The sequence below is a fragment of the Lissotriton vulgaris genome, chromosome 4_1 (genome assembly GCF_964263255.1).
Source record: "Lissotriton vulgaris chromosome 4_1, aLisVul1.2, whole genome shotgun sequence".
NCBI lineage: Eukaryota > Metazoa > Chordata > Amphibia > Caudata > Salamandridae > Lissotriton > Lissotriton vulgaris.
This window is the reverse complement of record NC_141691.1, coordinates 2,034,502,204-2,034,525,743: the sequence shown is the minus strand read 5'-3', so window position 1 is coordinate 2,034,525,743 and position 23,540 is coordinate 2,034,502,204.

Here is a 23,540-nt window from a genome sequence, read left to right as displayed (position 1 = left end):
GGTGTACATGATCCAGTGCTACTGTGGGAAATCATATATCGGCAGCACAACTTGTTCCATAAAAACTCGCATACTACAGCATATTCGAGCAATCCAAAATCACGATCACTCCTATGCCATTGCCAAACATTTAGCCAATCATGAGAACAAAACATGGCTAGATGTCAAATATTTTGGTCTGGCGATGGTACCGCAACATGAAAGAGGAGGTAACCGGATTCAAAAACTGAGAAGGCTTGAATCAAAACTAATCATGAGGTTCAGAACCAAACAGCCGGCTGGCCTCAACGGCGATGACACACAGACATTGGGGATCCAGCAGTAAACCCATAAAAGTATCCTCTTTTGACCATGAATGACTGTAACAAATGACCCTAGTTAACCAATTTTATTTGTGCTACTCACAGTTACCTAAATTGATTTGTACTGAGAATAATCGATTTTCTTTTGACAGTGCCGAACAAGTTAACTCAAAAGAGGTCGTGGGCAAATGTCAGCACTGGGGACGTAGGGCACTCAGCCCTTAATTGTAACCTTGGAATTGGACCCATCAAGTTACGCATTTTAATCAACTCTCGAGTAACCAGAGAGCTGATTATAGACACACGTGTCATCACGTGTGATACAAAGCGCCATAGTCCTAGTTAACTGGGGACACGCTTTAAAATGCAGTAACGCCTAATGTCGCCCCAGTACTGTACATAACCCAGAACCCAACAAATAATGTAAGGCACATATAATTTTGTTGATACTACATGTCCCAGCATGCCTCAAATCAATGAGGGCGTGCCAAAGGCTAATGTGCATTGAAATAATGGAGGGACCACACAGTATAGCTACCGTGAACACGAACTACGGTTCGAAACGCGTAGGTGTTGTCACGTTTTTGAAATAAAAGAAACTGCAATCTGATAATCAAAGGCGTGTGCGGTGAATCATTGGTATTCAATATATATATATATATATATATATATATATATATATATATATATATATATATATATTCAATGAAAAAACCATAGGTTTTAGCCCATATATAGTTAGGGATTAGCATTTTCAAAACCTTATTTTACTCGCATAAAACCATTGAAATTCGCATATATAGTTAGATGCGTACTATATATCGCGCACCCGCAATCCACCTCAAATGACATCACTGATGACATCACTGATGACATCTCAAATGACATCACTGACATCACTGATGACATCACTGAAGACATCTCAAATGACATCACTGATGACATCTCATTTGACATCTCATTTGACATTACTGAGCACATCACTAATGACATCATTCATGTGATAATACGATGAACCTCTTCAGACTCTAATATAACCTTAGATACACTCAGTGTAAACAAAAACTCACAGACTGTCACTCATCCATGGAGTTACTCACACACCTAGTCAGTCATGCAAAGAATCAATCACACCTCCATTTCCTCTACTATACAGTTATACACACCTTACTTATTCAAACATATACTAACACATATTTACTCTCTTATACAATCCCTGATACAAGTTCACAATGATCCATACAGCCACTCACTGGCTCTTATGCACAGTTATTTATATATGTCAACTCTCACATGTACTGTGTTTTACATATGTACTTACTTTGACATGTAGCACTGAGATATCCATTCATTCACCAATACACTCATGCACCCAGTCAACCGCCCATACAGCTATTTCCACATGCACTTTTGAACCCATACATCTAGTGAATCAACTGCTCACACATCTATGCACAGAGTCATACACCTTCCAGCCACCCACACACACACTCAGTCTCCCATACAAATACTTCGGCAACCAATCAATAACCCATATAGTTACTCATTTAGCTACTGATCAACATATGCAGCAGTTCATAGAACAACAGATATAATGATGCACAAATTAAGACAGTTTAGTCACTAACCCATGCACTCAGTGAGACACATTTAATCACTCTCTCATACAGTCAGTCATGCACCTACTAAATCCTTCATCCAGACACTTATACATCCACTCATTCTTCAATATGTAAGACATATTTTAACTTTACAGAAACATACAGTCACTGGATGTTGTCATCAGTGATGTCATCAGTGATGTCATTTGAGATGTCATCAGTGATGTCATCAGTGATGTCACTGAGCATGTCATGAATGATGTAATATGTGACATCATCAGCAGTGGATTGCGGGTGCGCGATATATAGTTAGCGCATCTAACTATATATGCGAATTTCAATGGTTTTATGCGAGTAAAATAAGGTTTTGAAAATGCTAATCCCTAACTATATATGGGCTAAAACCTATAGTTTTTTCATTGAATTTCAATTGTTTTTTAATAACAAATATCAACAGCTGTCAAATGTCAAGTACGTGATAGGTAAAAACATTTTCGTGTTTATGCACGCTGATGTGCTTTAAACGCTGCCCCCCCCTCTTTTCTCTTAGAAGTACTCTCTCTTTGTAGATAGTGAAGGGTAGTTAACGCAGGCCTTTGCCCCCGTTGTAATCCGTCGTGCCTGCTTGTCTCTCCATTTGATTGATTGTTATCCAAGCATTTACTATTTTAGAATGTATTCTCTTTGGTTCATTCTCTATTTACTGACAAGCACAAAGCCGCAATACTCTGTTTAGTCTTTGCAGATAGTGAAAAATCGTGTTAAAAAAAAAAAAATCGAGCAAAATCAGTAGGCCACAAATGGGATCTCTTTTTGACCTCGCTAAAATAGAAACATTAGGAACAACCCTTCATGAGAAATACGAAACTAGTGAGATGAACTGAGCTCCACACCATGATGGCTGCAAGACAGCTCGGCTCCGCCACCCACCCCGCCCAAAATAACGATAAACTCTATGCAAATATTATAAATATATACAACACACCAGCAAAGTAACAGGGTAAAACATTTTATTAAATAACTATTTACATAACTATTTTATACTTTTTGTTGCCTGATCCGGCTAGCTCAATCGATCGAGCATGAAACTCATGCATTCTGATAGCAAGCGTTGCTGCTGATGCTATGCAAACAAAAACTGGTTTTCAGTTTGTACATTCTTCAAGATTTTTCATCCAAGGCTGGTTGAGAGTTTGTAGAACGATGGCTTCAGATTTTCAACATACGGTGTGGTGGCGCGGACTGGGAGGGTGCGCTTGACTTCTGCCCCCTCCCCAAGTTGTGTTGCCCTGGCGTGGCCTAAGATCGCCCCCGACATAGGCGGCCGGCTCCCGGGGTCCTGCGGAACTTTTTGCCTTTTGATGACTCTTCCATTCTGGACCTTATCCCACAATCCGTTTGACCTGAAGACACGCTGTAGTGGGGCGCCCCTTTACCGTTTCAGTTGCCATTCCGCCCGCTTTTGCTACACTGTGCCTCTTCCGCCATTCAGCTGTTTACTGCCCGCTCTTGCGACTACAGCGTCTCGCTCACCATGTAGTTGAGTTGCTCCCGCTCTTGCGATGCAACTATAGGCGGCTGCCACAGGACTCTCAAAATGGCGGCCGCCTCTTCAGATTTGGGCGTGGTCCACTAAAATGGCCATGGGACACCTTGGAACTCGGACGCTTGTCTGCTAGGGCTTGGGCCCCATTCTCGAAAGCGTCCACTGAGCCTTGAAGATTCTACAAAAGTCTTGGGGGCCCCCGACTCCCGCAGGCTTCTGGTGGGGAGCGGCTGCCATGATTGCTCGTGGAATGGCCACGACTGAGATACGAGATGGTGGTGCTCTCATGCTAATGCCAGCTTCAGTCTGAAACATCCAGAAACACAGTAGTCTACCAATTCGATCAGTTCCGGTAGCGCCCCAACGTGACCCGGTAGGGAAGAACTTGCCCTCCCCTCTTTGACTGATGGTTCTTGTTGCCTGTCCCTTCTGTTGTCATTTAACAGAACTTTTTAGACTGCTGAAAGGGGTTGTGTTCCGACCGCTGGTTGGTGGAGACATTTTGACTATATTCTGGACCTACGTTGTCGCGTAATGCGTTATGTGACACGCCGCGTTAGCGCACCCGGAAGTACTCCAGTGCGCTAAGCGCAGCTTCCCGGAAGGGATCCGGGGCACGGCGCGCAGCACGTAACGTAAGCATAACAGGTCATGTGACTTGTTAATAAAACTTTTCATTGGTTCATTTTACTTTTGTTATACTAATGATGAAAGGCTTGGTCATATGACCTAAAAATTACGCTTTTTATTGCTTTCGAACATTATTTTTTCTTAAACATATATGTTATATTGTTCCAGGCTAATGTATTTTCCCGGAAAATTTACAACTGTCCTGCAAGTAAAATATATTCCTTTTTCTAGCAAAAGGGCGTTTCTTCGTCCCATGACGGAGCCGTTGAGCAAAAGATGCTCGGCCTGCTCTCTTAGTCGCCGATACGCCCGAATATCAGATTCTTATCGATCACTTTATGTTGCAGGAGTAAAAAACACAACAGCTTTTGACCATTTATCTTTACTGCGTTCCTGCGTATTATACCTTTTATCCGTCATGTAATTGGACTGCTTTATTTCACTTGCCTTTTACTGATTCGAAAACAGTGACTAAAATTAAAAACTTTACCAATGTAAATACTACTACCATGTTTTGTTTTAAAAACCTTTCTTGTGAAAATGTCAGTATACAAATACGGGCCTATAACCACGTGGGCTGGCCACGGAGCAAACTGGAATCGTATATGATGAGGAGACATTTACACTGTAGAGGAACGCAACGAGCGGGCCATTAGGTTGCAAGAACTAAGGTGTCTAACAGTTGCGGAATCGGTGGACGTACATTTTGTATTTAAAATACGACAGGGCCACTTACAATAAAATTATCTAGATATACATTTGCGGGCAAGTACCATGGGTGACGTTAATTCGAACTTTCAATAGTACAGTAATCAATAACACATCAGAACTTAATATCAATAGGGATGTCGAAATATTCAATCAATTCTCATTCCCGCCCGCCATGTGCTTCAAAACTGCATACGTATCTCGTGATATCAAGGTTGTGCAACCAGTAGACAACAAGGAGGTACGAGGTACAAGTCCCATTTATACCGGCGCAATTTTGGGCGAGGCCGGGCAGGTCCAGGATATAGTCAAAATATCTCCACCAACCAGCGGTCGGACCAGAACCCCTTTCGGCAGTCAAAAAAGGTTCAGTTAAATGACAACAGAAGACATAGGCAACAAGAACAACAGTCAAAAGAGGGGAGGGCAAGATCTAAAGCCATTGTTCTACAAACTCTCAAGCAGACTTGGATGGAAAAATCCTGAAGAATGTACAAACTGAAAACCATTTTTTGTCTGTATAGCATCACCAGCAACGCTTGAGTCAGCTTTGTGTGAAGCCGCCATTTTGATTCAATCAATAGCGTCCCCCTGCACACATTCAGGGACCTGGTCGTGTCTAAAGGTTAAACGGATTGTGGGACAAGATGCAGAAAGGAAAAGGAAAAAAGTTCCGTCGGACCATGGAACTTTCGGCGCAGCATTGTAGGATGGCCACACCAGTGCGGCAACTTGCTAGACACCACCTCGGTGCCATCCAGATCTCGGCGCGTTGTGCTTCCTTCGGCCTACTGTAGCCGCAAGTGCGGACGCAACTCAGCTGGATAGCGAGTGAAACACCAAGGGGCACCCCAATGTGATGCTTTCTTAAACAGCCCCCACTGACTGACGCGACCTCACAGGCCAACGGGGCGCCCCACGCCGAATTTCGGCGCAGCATTGTAGGATGGCCACACCAGTGCGGCAATTTGCTGGACACCACCTCGGTGCCATCCGGATCTTGGCGCGATGTGCTGCCTTCGGCCTACTGTAGCAGCAAGTGCGGGCGCAACTCTGCTGGACGGCGACTGAAAAGATAAGGGGGGCTGCACTGCACATCAGGTGCCTCCACCTGAGGAGGCGAGAGAGGCCAGTTTGCGCCACCTCCCCCCCCCCCCAGGCACCCCACGCCGACTTTCGGCGCAGCATTGTAGGATGGCCACACCAGTGCAACTTGCTGGACACCACCTCGGTGCCATCCGGATCTCGGCGCGTTGTGCTGCCTTCGGCCTATTCGCACATCGGTCCGCTACTGACGCCGCCTCACGTGCCAACGGATTTTCTACGCTTTTTATAGCAGCGCGTAATGTAAGCATAACAGGTCATGTGACTTCTTTATAAAACTTTTCATTGGTTCATTTTACTTTTGGTTTCCTAATGATGGAAGGCTTGATCATATGACCTAAAAATATCACTTTTCATTGGATTAAAACATTTTTTTTTCCCAAACGATGAAAGCCCCACCTTGTTTCTAGATGTTTCAGACTAAAGCTGGCGTCAGCCTGAGAGCACCACCATCTCGTGGCTCCGTCGTGGTCATTCCGCGAGCAATCATGGCAGCCGCTCCCCACCGGAAGCCTGCAGGAGTCGGGAGCCCCCAAGACTTTTGTAAAATCTTCAAGGCTCAGGGGACGTCCGAGTTCCAAGGTGTCCCAGGGCCATGTTAGTGGACCAGGCCCAAATCCGAAGAGCCGTCCGCCATTTTAAGAGTCATGTGGCAGCCGCCTATCGCTGCACTGCAAGAGTGGGCGCAACTCAACTACATGGTGAGCGAGACGCTGTAGCCGCAAGAGCGGGTGATAAACAGCTGAATGGCGGATGAGGCACAGTGTAGCAAAAGCGGGCGGAATGGCAACTGAAACGGTAAAGGGGCGCCCCAGTACAGCCGACGAGCCTCCACCTGGGGAGACCCGTTCACGCTGCCTCCCCCCCCCTGGGCGCCCCACGCCGTTTTTCAGAGCAGCATTGTAGGATGCCAAAATCAGTGCGACAACTTACTGGACATCACCTGGGTGCCATCCACATCTCAGCGCGTTCTGCTGCCTTGGGACTATTCGCACAACAGACCGCTACTGACGAGGCCTCCCCGCGCACCCCCCGGGACGCCCCACTCCGTTTTTCGGAGCTGCATTGTAGGATACCAAAAACCAGTGCGGCCCTCCAGAACTCAGCACGTTGTGCTGCCTTGGGACTATTCGCACAAAACACAGCTACTGACCATTGTTGCTTCTTTTTTCAAAAAAATGTTTAAATGTATTTACTGTTTTTGTTGCGTTCTATATATTTAAAAGTTATTAAAGTGTTATAATCCTACTTTGTTGGAGTACTATATATTTATAATGTGACACATAATTGTAAAAACTTTGATGTACAAAGAGGCATCCCTGGAATCTTCCGCTTCAGGCTCGGTCCCACACACCCTAACAGTGAGAATCCCCTCCCCAAGCACAATACAGGATGGTTATCAGATAGTAGGAACGCGTGTGGTGTGACAGATCTACTGTAACTCCTTTGAAGAGGGGTGATTCTCTACAGCTGGGGCCATAAACTACATCTGCAGGGCTAGGTGATAGCCTGGGACCGGCCTGAACAATCGGACACAGAAGAGTGTCAGAGGGTGCGGTAGTGAATAGGGTGAAAGGGTGGTGTCGGGCGGGCACAGGGTGTGATTCTCAGGGAAGAGCAGCGCACATGGGAGGAGGTTTCTGGCCCATGCATGAAAGAGAGAGCCGGGGTGACCAGTCCGTGGGGGAGATGCTTGCGAGGGTGAGGAGCCATGCTGAGGATCGGCGGCGTGCAGAGAGTGGGTCTGGTCAAGGCATCTAAAATGGCTGCCGTGCTCAACAAAAGTGTGGCATTGCAAAAAAGACAAGATGGTGCAGACAATGTTTATCAATAAGGATTAATTTATAACAATTATTTAAAAAAAAATATTTACTCGCAGTGACAAAATGGCGGTCAACACTTCCTGATTTCCATCGAATCGAACGTTAACAGACGTCACGCAACAAAAAAAAAAACGCTCATGCACAGCCGCTGGAAGACATGTATCAACATATATGAGCCTCCTCAGCCACCCTCAGAAAACAAAAGGAGTCAGGATACGTCTCCCGTACCCCCTTATACCTAGTAATTTAATGAAATCGAAACACAAAATGGCGAATTCACGTTTCGCTACCAGTTTGCGAACGGAGAAGCGCTTCTACCGCGAAAAAATCAAATCAAATTTTTATTATTTGCCCCACGGGACCCTTTAATAACCCCAACATCATTCCTAGGGGGTCAAGAGAGGTCTACCTAGCCCCCTTTCATTAAATTCCCCCTTCGTTTTTCTCCTCCTCTTGTCTCTCGATCCTACCGACAGACAAGATGGCGGCCGCACCGGACTGTTTAGAATGTTGACAGACACCGGAGAGCCAATCAGCTTCGCTACGCAAAGCTCCGTTACGCGAAAAGTAATCGATCTGGAGCGCTATCTGGGATGCTGTCACAGATATACCTGTTTTTTAAACGTTAATTTCTCAAAATCCACTGGAGCACATATATTGAGACCCAGCAAAGGCACATCGGGCTAACAGTCCCTACAATTTTGCCAAGTTTCGTGCAAATCCATTCAGCCGTTCGAGCTAAAAGTGAGGCCAAACGCCCTATGGAAATTAACATGGGAAAAACGCGTTTTGGGACCCCCCTTTTTTCTCGGCCCCCCTTGACGAACCCCCCCCAAATTTTCAAGGGCTGCTCAGAAACAAAATGTGCCATTTTCCTGAAAATTTCAGCCGATACCGTCCACAAACGCCAAAGTTATTAGACATAGAATTTTCAAAAGTCCCATAGGAAAAAAATCCTAACTATATATACCTACTGGCGACCGGGCCAACGGGGCGCCCCACGCCGAATTTCGGCGCAGCATTGTAGGATGGCCACACCAGTGCGGCAATTTGCTGGACACCACCTCGGTGCCATCCGGATCTTGGCGCGATGTGCTGCCTTCGGCCTACTGTAGCAGCAAGTGCGGGCGCAACTCTGCTGGACGGCGACTGAAAAGATAAGGGGGGCTGCACTGCACATCAGGTGCCTCCACCTGAGGAGGCGAGAGAGGCCAGTTTGCGCCACCTCCCCCCCCCCCCCAGGCACCCCACGCCGACTTTCGGCGCAGCATTGTAGGATGGCCACACCAGTGCAACTTGCTGGACACCACCTCGGTGCCATCCGGATCTCGGCGCGTTGTGCTGCCTTCGGCCTATTCGCACATCGGTCCGCTACTGACGCCGCCTCACGTGCCAACGGATTTTCTACGCTTTTTATAGCAGCGCGTAATGTAAGCATAACAGGTCATGTGACTTCTTTATAAAACTTTTCATTGGTTCATTTTACTTTTGGTTTCCTAATGATGGAAGGCTTGATCATATGACCTAAAAATATCACTTTTCATTGGATTAAAACATTTTTTTTTCCCAAACGATGAAAGCCCCACCTTGTTTCTAGATGTTTCAGACTAAAGCTGGCGTCAGCCTGAGAGCACCACCATCTCGTGGCTCCGTCGTGGTCATTCCGCGAGCAATCATGGCAGCCGCTCCCCACCGGAAGCCTGCAGGAGTCGGGAGCCCCCAAGACTTTTGTAAAATCTTCAAGGCTCAGGGGACGTCCGAGTTCCAAGGTGTCCCAGGGCCATGTTAGTGGACCAGGCCCAAATCCGAAGAGCCGTCCGCCATTTTAAGAGTCATGTGGCAGCCGCCTATCGCTGCACTGCAAGAGTGGGCGCAACTCAACTACATGGTGAGCGAGACGCTGTAGCCGCAAGAGCGGGTGATAAACAGCTGAATGGCGGATGAGGCACAGTGTAGCAAAAGCGGGCGGAATGGCAACTGAAACGGTAAAGGGGCGCCCCAGTACAGCCGACGAGCCTCCACCTGGGGAGACCCGTTCACGCTGCCTCCCCCCCCCCCTGGGCGCCCCACGCCGTTTTTCAGAGCAGCATTGTAGGATGCCAAAATCAGTGCGACAACTTACTGGACATCACCTGGGTGCCATCCACATCTCAGCGCGTTCTGCTGCCTTGGGACTATTCGCACAACAGACCGCTACTGACGAGGCCTCCCCGCGCACCCCCCGGGACGCCCCACTCCGTTTTTCGGAGCTGCATTGTAGGATACCAAAAACCAGTGCGGCCCTCCAGAACTCAGCACGTTGTGCTGCCTTGGGACTATTCGCACAAAACACAGCTACTGACCATTGTTGCTTCTTTTTTCAAAAAAATGTTTAAATGTATTTACTGTTTTTGTTGCGTTCTATATATTTAAAAGTTATTAAAGTGTTATAATCCTACTTTGTTGGAGTACTATATATTTATAATGTGACACATAATTGTAAAAACTTTGATGTACAAAGAGGCATCCCTGGAATCTTCCGCTTCAGGCTCGGTCCCACACACCCTCACAGTGAGAATCCCCTCCCCAAGCACAATACAGGATGGTTATCAGATAGTAGGAACGCGTGTGGTGTGACAGATCTACTGTAACTCCTTTGAAGAGGGGTGATTCTCTACAGCTGGGGCCATAAACTACATCTGCAGGGCTAGGTGATAGCCTGGGACCGGCCTGAACAATCGGACACAGAAGAGTGTCAGAGGGTGCGGTAGTGAATAGGGTGAAAGGGTGGTGTCGGGCGGGCACAGGGTGTGATTCTCAGGGAAGAGCAGCGCACATGGGAGGAGGTTTCTGGCCCATGCATGAAAGAGAGAGCCGGGGTGACCAGTCCGTGGGGGAGATGCTTGCGAGGGTGAGGAGCCATGCTGAGGATCGGCGGCGTGCAGAGAGTGGGTCTGGTCAAGGCATCTAAAATGGCTGCCGTGCTCAACAAAAGTGTGGCATTGCAAAAAAGACAAGATGGTGCAGACAATGTTTATCAATAAGGATTAATTTATAACAATTATTTAAAAAAAAATATTTACTCGCAGTGACAAAATGGCGGTCAACACTTCCTGATTTCCATCGAATCGAACGTTAACAGACGTCACGCAACAAAAAAAAAACGCTCATGCACAGCCGCTGGAAGACATGTATCAACATATATGAGCCTCCTCAGCCACCCTCAGAAAACAAAAGGAGTCAGGATACGTCTCCCGTACCCCCTTATACCTAGTAATTTAATGAAATCGAAACACAAAATGGCGAATTCACGTTTCGCTACCAGTTTGCGAACGGAGAAGCGCTTCTACCGCGAAAAAATCAAATCAAATTTTTATTATTTGCCCCACGGGACCCTTTAATAACCCCAACATCATTCCTAGGGGGTCAAGAGAGGTCTACCTAGCCCCCTTTCATTAAATTCCCCCTTCGTTTTTCTCCTCCTCTTGTCTCTCGATCCTACCGACAGACAAGATGGCGGCCGCACCGGACTGTTTAGAATGTTGACAGACACCGGAGAGCCAATCAGCTTCGCTACGCAAAGCTCCGTTACGCGAAAAGTAATCGATCTGGAGCGCTATCTGGGACGCTGTCACAGATATACCTGTTTTTTAAACGTTAATTTCTCAAAATCCACTGGAGCACATATATTGAGACCCAGCAAAGGCACATCGGGCTAACAGTCCCTACAATTTTGCCAAGTTTCGTGCAAATCCATTCAGCCGTTCGAGCTAAAAGTGAGGCCAAACGCCCTATGGAAATTAACATGGGAAAAACGCGTTTTGGGACCCCCCTTTTTTCTCGGCCCCCCTTGACGAACCCCCCCCAAATTTTCAAGGGCTGCTCAGAAACAAAATGTGCCATTTTCCTGAAAATTTCAGCCGATACCGTCCACAAACGCCAAAGTTATTAGACATAGAATTTTCAAAAGTCCCATAGGAAAAAAATCCTAACTATATATACCTACTGGCGACCGCCAGTAGGTAATATATATATATATATATATATATATATATATATATATATACATATATATATATATATATATATATATATATATATATATATATATATATATATATATATATAGGTGTATACCAGATTAGAAATAGAGCATTTATCTCTCTGAATTAAGGTGAAATCAATGCTCCTTAAGAAAACATATGTTTCCAAAATCATTAGCTTTACCTCTTATGACTAAATTGCACAATAAATCAGCGCAATTGCATACTAAACTGCAAAAAAACTGGAAATCTCTAGAAATGTTTCCAGGGTTGAAGGGGAAGATTCAATTAGGATGCAGGACATGGTGGTTGGTGGGTTTATTTTGTGACATTTTCTGGGTATATTCTGGCAAAAAAGAATGAGTGAAAATACATTACATTTAATATGCATGCAATTCTATCTGCCACAAAATGCCTACTGATATTTTTGGATTAAAGATCAGTTATGAGTGAGCATGATGGATATTGCCTGCAGTGCTGTGGTTTGAAGTTGCGATCTTTCACTTGGTGATATCAATCAATATTAAATAGGTTTTGAGGATAGCAAACAGCATAATGTGAGCAACCACAGCAGAGTGTGGTGTGCATCTTAAAATGGATACAGAGTTGGACAAAACAATAGTGCTGCGTGGATGACCTAATGACAATATCAAGGGCTACTTAGAAGCAGCAATTAGGAGGCAACACATTTCAACCTCTTAAGGTCTTCCACACGGCCTAGTACAAATTCACTGTGCCTCTTCCTACTGTTCCTTTTATCTCAGCTACTAAATGTCAATTCTAAGGTATACAAAGAATTGTAACTTACTGTTAGAAAATACCTCAATTTTGAGTGGTAACCCCTATTTTTGCTGAAGTTGTTATTTTTATTTTACTCTGCGCACTGGGGCACTGCTGATTGGACCTCAGTTCATGCAGTTTGACTCCAAAACACATAGTTACATAATTTATTCCCAAATGTGAATATTGTTAACTTCCCAGAAAGATCAAATGATGCAGGAAACACACCAGTGACATGGAAGGTATATATCACAGGAGGATTGAAACACATATGTTGCTAATCACTAGGCCAACAAGTAAAGCATGGCCTCAGGCCTCCATGTATAGGCTGACTGAAGCTGGTTTTAAACATCCATGGGAATACCTCATTGACAGGTAGTAACTCTGCTTTGAAACATTAATTCACTCTAAGTGTGCCTTGTTAACTACATGTTAGGGCAAATATAATTAAAAAGAGGAAGATATAACAATTTAACCGTGGTATTATCCAACAGTGACTATCCCCAAAATGCTAGTTACAAGGTTTAGGACTGCAGTGATTTTTATGAGAAGAAAAAAACACAAAAGGAAATTCCATTTTTGGTGACATTGATTTTCTATAAGGTACATAGTATATTCAACCACTGTTGTTGATATTCAGTAAATATCCATTGAATTGGAGAAGTTGGATTTTACAAAAAAACACAGGAACGGTACTGGGTCAAAACTTCTACTTTACATGCTTCAAACTTCAATGAGCTAATTCTTATCAGCCTATCAAGTTGCTGCCATCCCCATCAGGTTTTCCTCTCGATGAGATGTGAAACGACTCTCATAAAAAAAATAATGGTTTGGGCCTTTTGACAAAAAGTCCTGGTATAAGGTATGCAAACCATCCACTCATATGAAGGGCAGGTAGAGAGGGCTGCGGAACTTCTGCAACTCGATTTTACAAGGGTAAAGCCTGCAAATCTATAGTTATTTTCAATGTGATCATGATGAAGAATAGTACTTTAAACCAGGGCTAATAGTAGCTAAATTCCCTTCATTTCAGTCATAGGAGGAGCTGCTTACAGAACGTCTTTGTTTTAGTTGAGTATGAGGTATCTGTTCAGTTCCCTAGGCACATTCCCGACTGGGTATTCAGCATCTGCCTTATACATTGGTCTGCGCGTATTCAGAAGTTACCCAACCACCTGGCTGCTGGTTACAACAAATGTGTCACCTCACCTACTATTATTATGGACTCATCTGGATATATGAATGAACGAGTGCTGCAGTACCAGAATGTTCAGCAGGTGTAGTTCTTCAGAATGCAATCCTTTGGGTACAGATAAGGATCCAAGCAAGCCAGTCCTTTTTTTCTTTTTGGTTTTAGGCAGCAGACTTGAGTTTTCTGGACAACATTCCCATATTTATTCACAGTTCTGGGATTAAAAGCAGCAGGGCACACTTACCAATGTGATGCAGGTTACTACGAGATGGAATATGATCACTTCCTCTAAAGTGTGGCATATTCCTGACCCAGAAATCACTATTCTTCTAATATACAAAATGGAGAAACGTTCTCCAGAACAGTTGTATCTGGCTAATCCAACCAACTGGTGAGACTATGGTTTCCTAACACTCCCCTTCCAGCCCCCTCACTAATCAAATTTGTGGGGCTCCTATATGACTGGGGGAAATTCTTTGGCTCATTGCAGGCCTCTACACAACTCATTAAGACAGTTTGGGTCAGCCTGCCAAACAAGGAGAGAGTCCCCGGAAGGCTAGATTTTGCCTTACTGAAAATAAATATTCCATAACGTATTTTCTGTGAAAGTTAGAATACATTTCAATACTTTGAAGCTTCATTATAGCTCCTTTCTTTCAATAGTTACACAATAATTACAATTTCCTACTTTAACCTATGGGTCATTGCGACTCATTGGCAAAAAAATGAAATTTGCAGTTTTTTCCCTTCCCAGGGCGCAAACAACTTATTTTATCATATCTTTCCTCATAGTTACATGGCACTATACCACTGGGGGACCTAGAGGGGACCTTACATGTGACTTATATATACAACCAAGTTATTTTGAAACTTGGTTATGTCCTTTAATTGAATAGTCATATTTGCATATAATTTTAGATTAAAAGCAGCCTAAAACATGTCAACATGCACAACAGTAATGCATACCTAAGTACATGAAATCAACTAGGCCTCTAGACCTACATGCCTTACCACTTCCTTGGTCATTAATGAGAGGATGTCAGTAAGAATTGTAGTTATACCTAATTACAATGCAATTTGAATCGAAGCACACTCCCTGGGCCTGGTCAGAAGAGCCCAATGTACAATCAGAGTCAGGAAAACCAGCACCTAGTAGTCAAAATGTGAGTACAAATCGAACAGATCCTTGTTTCTCAAAATCCCTAAATTCACACACGTTGCAGTTTTTTCCGAGTCATGAAATTAGATTTGTGGCATATCTAGTGTGTAAAAATCTATGAAAGACATTGCATGCTTTTCTCTTAGAAGGAAGTTCTCAAAAAGTATATCCACCTCACACCTGCACAGCATGTCAGTTTAATATTCTGTCAGGATGTTTTGGTAGAGGTATCTGCCCCTTTGATATTTTTCCTGGTAATGAAAAAAAATAAGGGCAGAGAAGGAAGATGTATTGTTTTTCAAAGCACATGCTCTGAGTAAGGATGTTTTGGTGCTTTATCACAAAAAAAGGGTGCAAAGCTGCAATTGACGATAAAAACTCTGGAGTAATGCTTTACATGCAATCATTTTAAGTAGGAATTTCTAATGTACTCTAACATCATCTGACTGGGCCCACTGGGGTATCTGTAACCATACAAGAGAGGTTATGAAAAGCAAAATCCTGAAAGGATTGTTTTTAAAATACTTTAGACAATCAGAGACATTTTGTGCTAGATTATTATTTTGCATTCTGTATCATAATGCGTTCAAGTCTTAATAACAGGATGAGGCAGTACTTACTTGGTTTCTTCATGGTTATCACTTTGCTAGTAATAGGAACTAGATCACACAGTAAACAAGAAATCCAAACGTTATTATTAGATTGGGAGATTCCAACCAATTCCATTTTGATGCAAATGAACTCTTTCGTAATATTCAGTTGCTCTGGTAGAGAGTGTATTTCTTTGGAACCTCCCATGGGGTAAAGACTCAACGTCCCCCAGTTGATAGTATATCCTACATGGTTGCTATATTATTTGACCAGGTGTAGTCTCAGGGGGAGCGTCGTATCTGGGTTTGTCATGTAGAGCAGAATCTCATCTGCATATAGAGAAATCGATCCATAAACAAGTTAGTCTCCGATATCCAGGGCACCCCTTAATTCTGGGTGGCTCCTGACCTGCCATGCCAGCGGCTTCAAGACCATTGAAAAGAACAGGGGTGACAAGGGGCAGCCTTGTCAGGTTCCCCTCAGAATGCGGAAGCCAGCTGACTTTACTACATTGACCTTTATCCTTGCCCTCGTGTTAGTATACAATAGTTCAACCCAAGCCATGAATCCTTGACCAAATCCAAATTTTATTAGAACTTGTCTCATGAACAGCCAATGAACACTGTCAAAGGCCTTTTTCGCATCTATAGACAGAAGGATACACAGGATAGGTCTGTACTTCAGTGTGTCTAGCCAGTTGGCTAGTCGGTGGAGATTGAGGCACGTGGCATGTGCAGGCTTGTCTCATGAGCAGCCAATGAACACTGTCAAAGGCCTTTTTCGCATCTATAGACAGAAGGATATACAGGATAGGTCTGTCCTTCACTGTGTCTAGCCAGTTGGCAAGTCGGCGGAGATTGAGGCACGTGGCATGTCAGGCATAAAGCCCGATTGGTCACTGTATACCAATGATGTGATAACGGTCAAGAGTCGTGACGCTAAAATGGAGGCCAAAATCTTGGTTTCAGTGTTTGGTAATGATATTGGGAGGTAGGAGCCACAGCGCTGTGGGGGTTTACCTGGCTTTGGTATACACAACGCTAAGGCAACTCCCCCACTTCTAATGCCGCCTGGGGCATATTAAGTAAGTGAGTGGCTACCAGGCTAACATTTTGCTTAAAAAATCCAACTGGCACACTGTTTGGCACCGGAGTGTACCCCGATTTTTGTTTATTTATAGCGTCTTGCACTTTAGGGTAATATCTTCCTCTAAGGATTCCTTATCTTCCTGCCGCAGGGGAGGCATGTCTATATTGCTAAGATAATCTATTATTTGCAAGTCGTCTGCCAGTGTTCTAGCCTCTAACAGCTCCGTGTAGTAGTGTGCAAAAGCACCCATTATGGAGTGTGCAAACGTGCGTCGTTCATCTGTTTCGTGTATCTGGGTCACCCAGCTCATCTCTCTTGTCCTTCTGCCCAACCAGGCTAGGAGTCTCCCTGCTCTGTCTCCTGCCTTGTAGAGCCTATGTTGTGTATTCTGAATTTGGGTCTGCACCTCTCAATCGGTTAGGGCACGGATCTCTCTAAGTGTGACTACTGGCTGTTTTAACAGGTCAGCCTATGTATCTGGGGTAAAGTTTCTATCTAATTCCAAGAGGTTATAGAATGAATGAATAAATAACTTTATTGTGTGGTTACTTAAAACCATTACATTAAGACCAAAGTATAAAATTCCAAAAGTTAAAACCGAAAATGTTTCTGCAAGCAAGCGTTTATGATAAGTTCCCAGAGTTCAAAAGGGCACACGCAGTCGGAGACCTGGAAGGGCCACCCAGTGTCCCGCAGCAAAGTCTCTATTCCTGTGCGCCCTTGGATGCCATCAGCTCGGACCGGGTCTGTTGTATAAACTTTCCGAACGAGGCCATCTGTTTTACTGTGCTCAAGGAGTATAATTGATGGATTTCCACCTTAACTCTTCGTGACCCCGCGTCCCTAAGAATGGGCCTGAGGTAAAGGGTGCGGGGTGCAGGTAGGGCAGGGCAGCAGAATAGTAAGTGGGCCAATGACTCACGTTTGTAATTACAGAGTCTGCATTCCCGATCTCCCGTGCCAGCATTTCCCGGATGGTATAGTTCTTTGAGCGGGAGGGGGTGCAGTCTGTAGGCTAGAATCTTACAGAGGGCTGGGAGGCCCACGGCCTGCGTGAGATGGTTTCGAGAGTTATACGCGGTGTGCGGCAAGCATAGAGATTCATGAAAGCCTCTTTTCACAAGAGACTCAAGGTCCAAGTCCCGGGAGCAGGCACGCACTTGCTTTTTGATCGCGTGTTTGATTGTCGTGTAGTTGACAAGGTCTGGATTCCACGACTCAATAGCAAGGTCAAGTTGGGTCATTGCTGATTCAATGGTAGCTGACCAGGGGTTCCATGAAGATATGTTTCAAGACGGCCTTCAGTGTGTTGTCGCGTGCCGCTGTTGTAGGATAGTAATATTTTCTTAGGGCTGCAATCTCTTCCAGATTTTGTTGGTTTAGTGAGAATTCCAGGCGAATTAGAGTGTTTCTTATACATTTTGGTAACTGGTACAGTCTCTTGTATGCCCCACAGTGAATTTTTTCCAACTCCTTGTTCAGTTTGCCTGGGTACACCTGTTGTGCGTAATTGAGGGCCGGCATTAACTTAGCCTTGAGGACTCTTTGGATGGCAGTTGATGATGGACTATATAAAGAGGCTTGGAGTTTACATAGGGCGAAGGTGATTGTCTTCCCTTTACCCTGAATTTTCTTTAAGTGGGTGCCACACAACCCCGATTCGTGGAAGGAGACCCCCAGGTACGTGTATTTCTGTGTGCTGTCCAAGGTCAAGTGTCCGAGGCTCCATTTTGCTCTTTTTTTGGGATAGTGCCCAAAGATGACTATTTTTGACTTGGTCGGGTTTGCTACCAGCCTGTTTTTGTTGCTGTATGTTGCTAGGGCGGTAAGTGCCTTTTGAAGCCCTATTTTTGTGTGATCCAGGATTACGAGGTCATCCGCGTAGTGCATAAAATGAATTTTGGTTTCCCCGATCTTCGGCTTTGCTAAGGCGGCCCCCGACAGGGCTATCTCCATGTCTGCTGTGTATAAATTAAACAGCAGGGGTGCCAGCACGCACCCTTGTTTTAAGCCACGGTTCGTGTCGATCTTGTCGGATGCAGAGTCACTTGAAAGTTTAATTCTTACCCAGGTGTTTTGGTACAGAGATTGTATCGCTCTTAGCAAAGAGGGGTCGATGTTCCAATTGACCAGCTTTCTCCATAGGATGGTACGATCTACTCCATTGAACGCAGCTGAGAAATTGATGAAGCAGGCGAATAATGGGAGGCTTTTGCGCAGCCGCGCTCGATTGGCTAGGTAAGAAAGTGCAGTGATATTGTCTACAGTCGAGGAACCTGGTCTGAAGCCAGTTTGACAGAATGGCAGGAGGTTTTTTTCGCTTGTCCAGTCTGTGAGGTCCTTCAGGATGGCGCTGGCGTAGGCTTTGCCCTCGATGTCCAAGAGGGCGATCATGCGGCAGTTCGTTGGATCCGATTTGGTCCCTTTCTTGTGGATTGGGTGCAAGAGCGAGCCTCGCCATGAGTCAGTCACATCCCCCGTTAGCCAGCAGTCAGTGTATAGGTAGGTCAAATTTTCGGACCAGAAGTCAATGTTTGATTTGAACAGGTGGCCTGGTAGGCCGTTGGGGCCTGGTGCGCCGTTTGGTCTGATTTTTTTAAATATTTTGGACACTAGAGATTTTCCGGGAGGTGGCGTGGTATTGATGATTAAAGCCGGGTTCTCTCTTAATGAGGGCATTTCATGTGGCCGAGTGATTGGTCGTTCTTCGTTGTAGAGCGCTTTTACGTGAGAGACCCAGACTGATGCCTCAAGGGAGTTTTCTCTGTGGTTTGTACCTCGACCAAGGTGACTTATGTAACTCCAGAACTCTTGTGATTTCCCGGGGCTCAACAAATCGAAGATTTTCAGCCACTGAGCCTCACAGTGGTTACGCTTTGCAGCCCATACTTTTTTGGAGTGGCTCTTTGCGGCCTCCTGCAGTTGTATTTCGTTTGTGATTCTGCGGTTTTTACTGAGGGCTTTTCGTTTTTTGTTTAAGTCCTTTGCACTTGTTTTAATTTCTGCATTAAATCCAAAGGCCGTTGGAGGATGCCAGTGGGTTGTCCTTTGTTTGTCCCCGCGTCCCCGGAGTATTGCCGCTAAAGTCACGGTGATTCCGTCCCATATTACTATTGCGTCCTGGCTGTGTTTACTCAGAGGCCAACCTGCCCACGAGTTTGCCCAGTTGTTAAAAGTTGCGGTGGCTACCTGTCCCCATTTAATTCTTCTAGGTAGCTTTATTAATTCTTGGCCGTCCATTGCCCCGATGCATACAGGCCTATATCGTGATTTCACTGATAAGTTCATAGTGATTGTTAGGGCTGCATGGTCGCTGTCATTGCGTTGGTGAACAATGAAGTTTGTCATTTAGGCTTGCAGTTTATCGCTTAGGATGATATAGTCGATCGTCGTTTGATTGTTGTGCGTGGGACCGACCAAGGCTCCCGGGGTGTTCTTTAAGAGCACTGTGTGCGCCGTCGCCAGTTTGTAGGATTTTAAAAGTTCATTCAGTACTTTGGCGGCCCTGCGCTGTTGATTTTGCTCAGTAGAGTCCCCTATGTTGTGAGTGTTGAAGTCACCGAGGATAATGCAGTCTAATGATGGATGGCTTAGCAGTAAGGTTTCTAGTTGGTTTGCAAGTGTGAGCGAGTTAGCTGTGTTCTCCTGCAAGTTATGGTAGATGTTGATTAGTAGTATTGGAGCAATGCCGTTGGTGGAATGGGGGAATTTCTGAATGTCCGCCTGTAGAGCGTCTGGTTGGTTATGAAATTCCATGAATTCTATGTTCAACAAGTGTTTTATGTCGACACAAGTCCCCCCTGAGGGTCTTCCAAATATGTTGTTCTTTTTTTCTGCTTTGCCATATTCTGCATATCCTCTTAGCGACAGCGGTTGAGTCAGCCAAGTTTCCTGTATGCATATAATATCTGCTTCCTCCAAGAATTTCACCGAGACTTGGTTTAGTAGCAACTTGAGTTCCACGTTAATATTTTTAAGCTCTCGGTGATTCTCTTTTTATTTAAAGTATTTACTTGCTCAATGCGAGTGTGTTGATAAGATCGGGCTAAATTTGCAGGGCAGAGTGTATTAGGAGTTGGAAATTAGTGCTGATGACAGCCAGGACTAGTCTTTGCTTGCATGACCCCTGGTTGTGCACAATCGATTTCCTTGGCTGGGGTTAGTTGTGATCTTGATTGGGGTTCCATTGATTGAACTGGTGTTTATGCTGCCGTTACACCCCTGGAGGACGAACACAACTTTTGGCCGATTGATGGAAGAAGCATTTATGCGTGTGATGCCAGCCACGCCCTCTTCCTGTTTGTCCAGCTTAGAGTGTGACATCAAGGTTTTTCAAATTGAGGGATATTTTTGTGCCGGCTTTGCCTTTATATTTATGCCCCAGCTTTCCAATAGAGAATGTTGGCTCCTCAGTGCCTCCGCCAGGTCTGGGCTGATAAAAGTTAATTCTGTTGTTTCATTTTTTTCCTCCGCATCCGGGGGCAGGAAAGAGATGGTTTCGATGTCTGTGGTTTTTATGCCTTCCAGTCCCGGGATGTTTGCGCAGAGTGTTAAAATATTGCTGCGGTTGAGGATGTCCCATTTTCCTTGCGAGGTATATTCTGGATGTAACAGTATTTTCCGATCCTTCGCGCTTGCTTGATTTGCAGAGCTTGCGCTGGCCTCGTTGAGCCAAATTTTTCCCTGAGTCCTGATTGGAGGTAGCGATGCCGGACCGGGCTGGTAAGAGTTTGTCTGCTGTTTTGGCCCTGTTGTGGGTTGAGGCGCCTCAGTGAGCATTAAGCTGGGTGGGCTGTTCTTCCATAGCGTGTTCACGGCGTGCTCCAGTTTGAGGCTTGTTAACCCGAGGGGGGTGCTCTGTAAATCTCCAATGATGTCATTGGGAGTTTTTGAGTTATCAGCGTCTAATGCTCCGCTCGATGTAAACTTAGTATGCGCCGAATGCTCAGAGCTTGTTTGGCGGGACTTCCGCTCATGTGGCGTGGCTTTATTTGCTTCATCGCGGCTATGTACCTGCGATTCATGTGCGTGTTTTTGTATTACCAAAGCTGTAGCGGGTTGTGGAGCCGCGAGGAGAGCTGGCAAGCTTGGGTCCGGTGCAGAAGTGACTGTGTGTGGATTTCCAGTAGCTGGTTCGATTACTTCTGCAGTGTGCGTGGTGGCTACTAGGTTGGGTGTTTCTTCTATTATGGTGTTACCGAAAGGCTGCTTGTTGGGCCGTAGCCAATTATGAATAGCACTGGTGGCATATGCATTGTTTTTCTTCTCCTTGTTGAGTTTTCTTAGTTTTTTCTTGTTTTTCCTTGACAGATTTTGTGACTCTGGGCTGGGCGGTATAAGGGTTTGTTGAGAAACTTGGTTTTCAGCCTTGATCCGGGTAATTCTTGTTCCACAAACGGTGGGCGTTGTAGACGAGGCAATGGAAGCAGGCTTTTCCGTGATGCTTGGGCAGAGGATTGCTGGGCCGTTATCCATAGAGTGTGCCTGGGCGGAACCCTGTGTGATTAAAGGCATGCTCTTCTGACAGTTTTTTTTAATCGCTTCACCCTAGAGGTCCTTTATTAATGTGGTCATGATGTTTGGAAGTTTTTCTAAGCTGTGCAGGATCGGACTGCAACTACATGACTCTGGCTTGAATTGTGGCTTGAATTGTGTGCTGTCCTGTGCTCTGCGTATCAGAGCGTTCAGGTTGTCGAATTTTGAGTCTATCCCAGAGATTAAGTCTGCCACTATTTGCAGTATATTGATCTGGACATCAAGCTTGTCCGCGTGCATTATCGCTGCTCCTGTCATTGAGAAAAGGGCTTCGCTAATCAGTGATAGATGATTTGTGTTTGCCAAGCCGCTATCAGGGAGCGGGGGCAGGGCCGTTTTATCGTGTTCCGGGGGGCCCGGTCTTGGCGAATTCAATAGATGATTTAGGATCCTGATGAGTGGTTGTCGGGTTGCTCCTTCCTTTGTGGCGGGGGTGCCGTTGGCCAGACCTATGTGCGTCGCTATGATGGGGGAAGTTGTTCCTTTCTTATCAATGCAAGTGCTGTCTGAGGTGTCGAGCGTGTTCGCTTTGATTGAAGGAGGGGTGCTCCGCTGACAGTCCTCTGGTGGGGGAGAGTCGTGGTGTTTGATTGGAAGGGCCCGAGCGCCACCCTATCTGATGTAGTGAGTTTGCAGGGTATTCCGCTCTGGAGGGTAAGTATTGTTGGTGAGAGGGGAATCCTGTTGACCCGGGGACTTGCAAGTGTTGGACTTGGCCCTTCCTCCCTTGCTTTAGTAGTAGGTAAACTATCCGAAGTCCTGTCCGAAGTCCTAGGACAGGCGGGGGGGGAGGTTGTTTTGTGGCTCAAAAAGCTTCTTATGTCTCTGTTTCCAGCGGAGCAGTTTGAGCATTCTATGGTGCTAGGCCTAGGCTTGTACGCTTTTAACTTCAGAGGGCTATAAGGCTTCCCTGTGGTGTCAACCAGGGGGTGAGCTATGGGGAAGTGAGCCGGCTGTTCCACGGTAAAATCGATGTGAGGTCCCTGAAAGGTTGGAGTTGCTCCAGTCGCTCCCGCTGATCCTGAGTGTTCCCCATCCCAGGGCCCTGGACCTTGGTAAGTCCCCCCTAGTTCTAATACTGGAGGGTAAAATAGCTTCGCCTTCCGTCTCTTGGCAGAGCTATGTGGCCGGGGCCTCTCCTGGGATTGGATTAGGGTAGAGTTTCTGGTCCTCATTTTGTGGTTAATTGAGTGACTTGCCGGCTCCTAGGCGGCTGCTACTTGGTTGGTGGAACCCACGTAGAGTCTGTGGGATCTCCTGGAACCTCCTGCTGGGTTGAAAGGTGCCCTGGCCTCCCTGCTGCTGCAAATCCAGTGCTTGTAGTGGTAAGCTGCGCAGGTTACCCGGGGGAAGGGCCGAGCTGTGTGCCAAAAACTGTGGCACACAGTTAGGTTAGGGCACGGATCTCTCTAAGTGTGACTACTGGCTGTTTTAACAGGTCAGCCTATGTATCTGGGG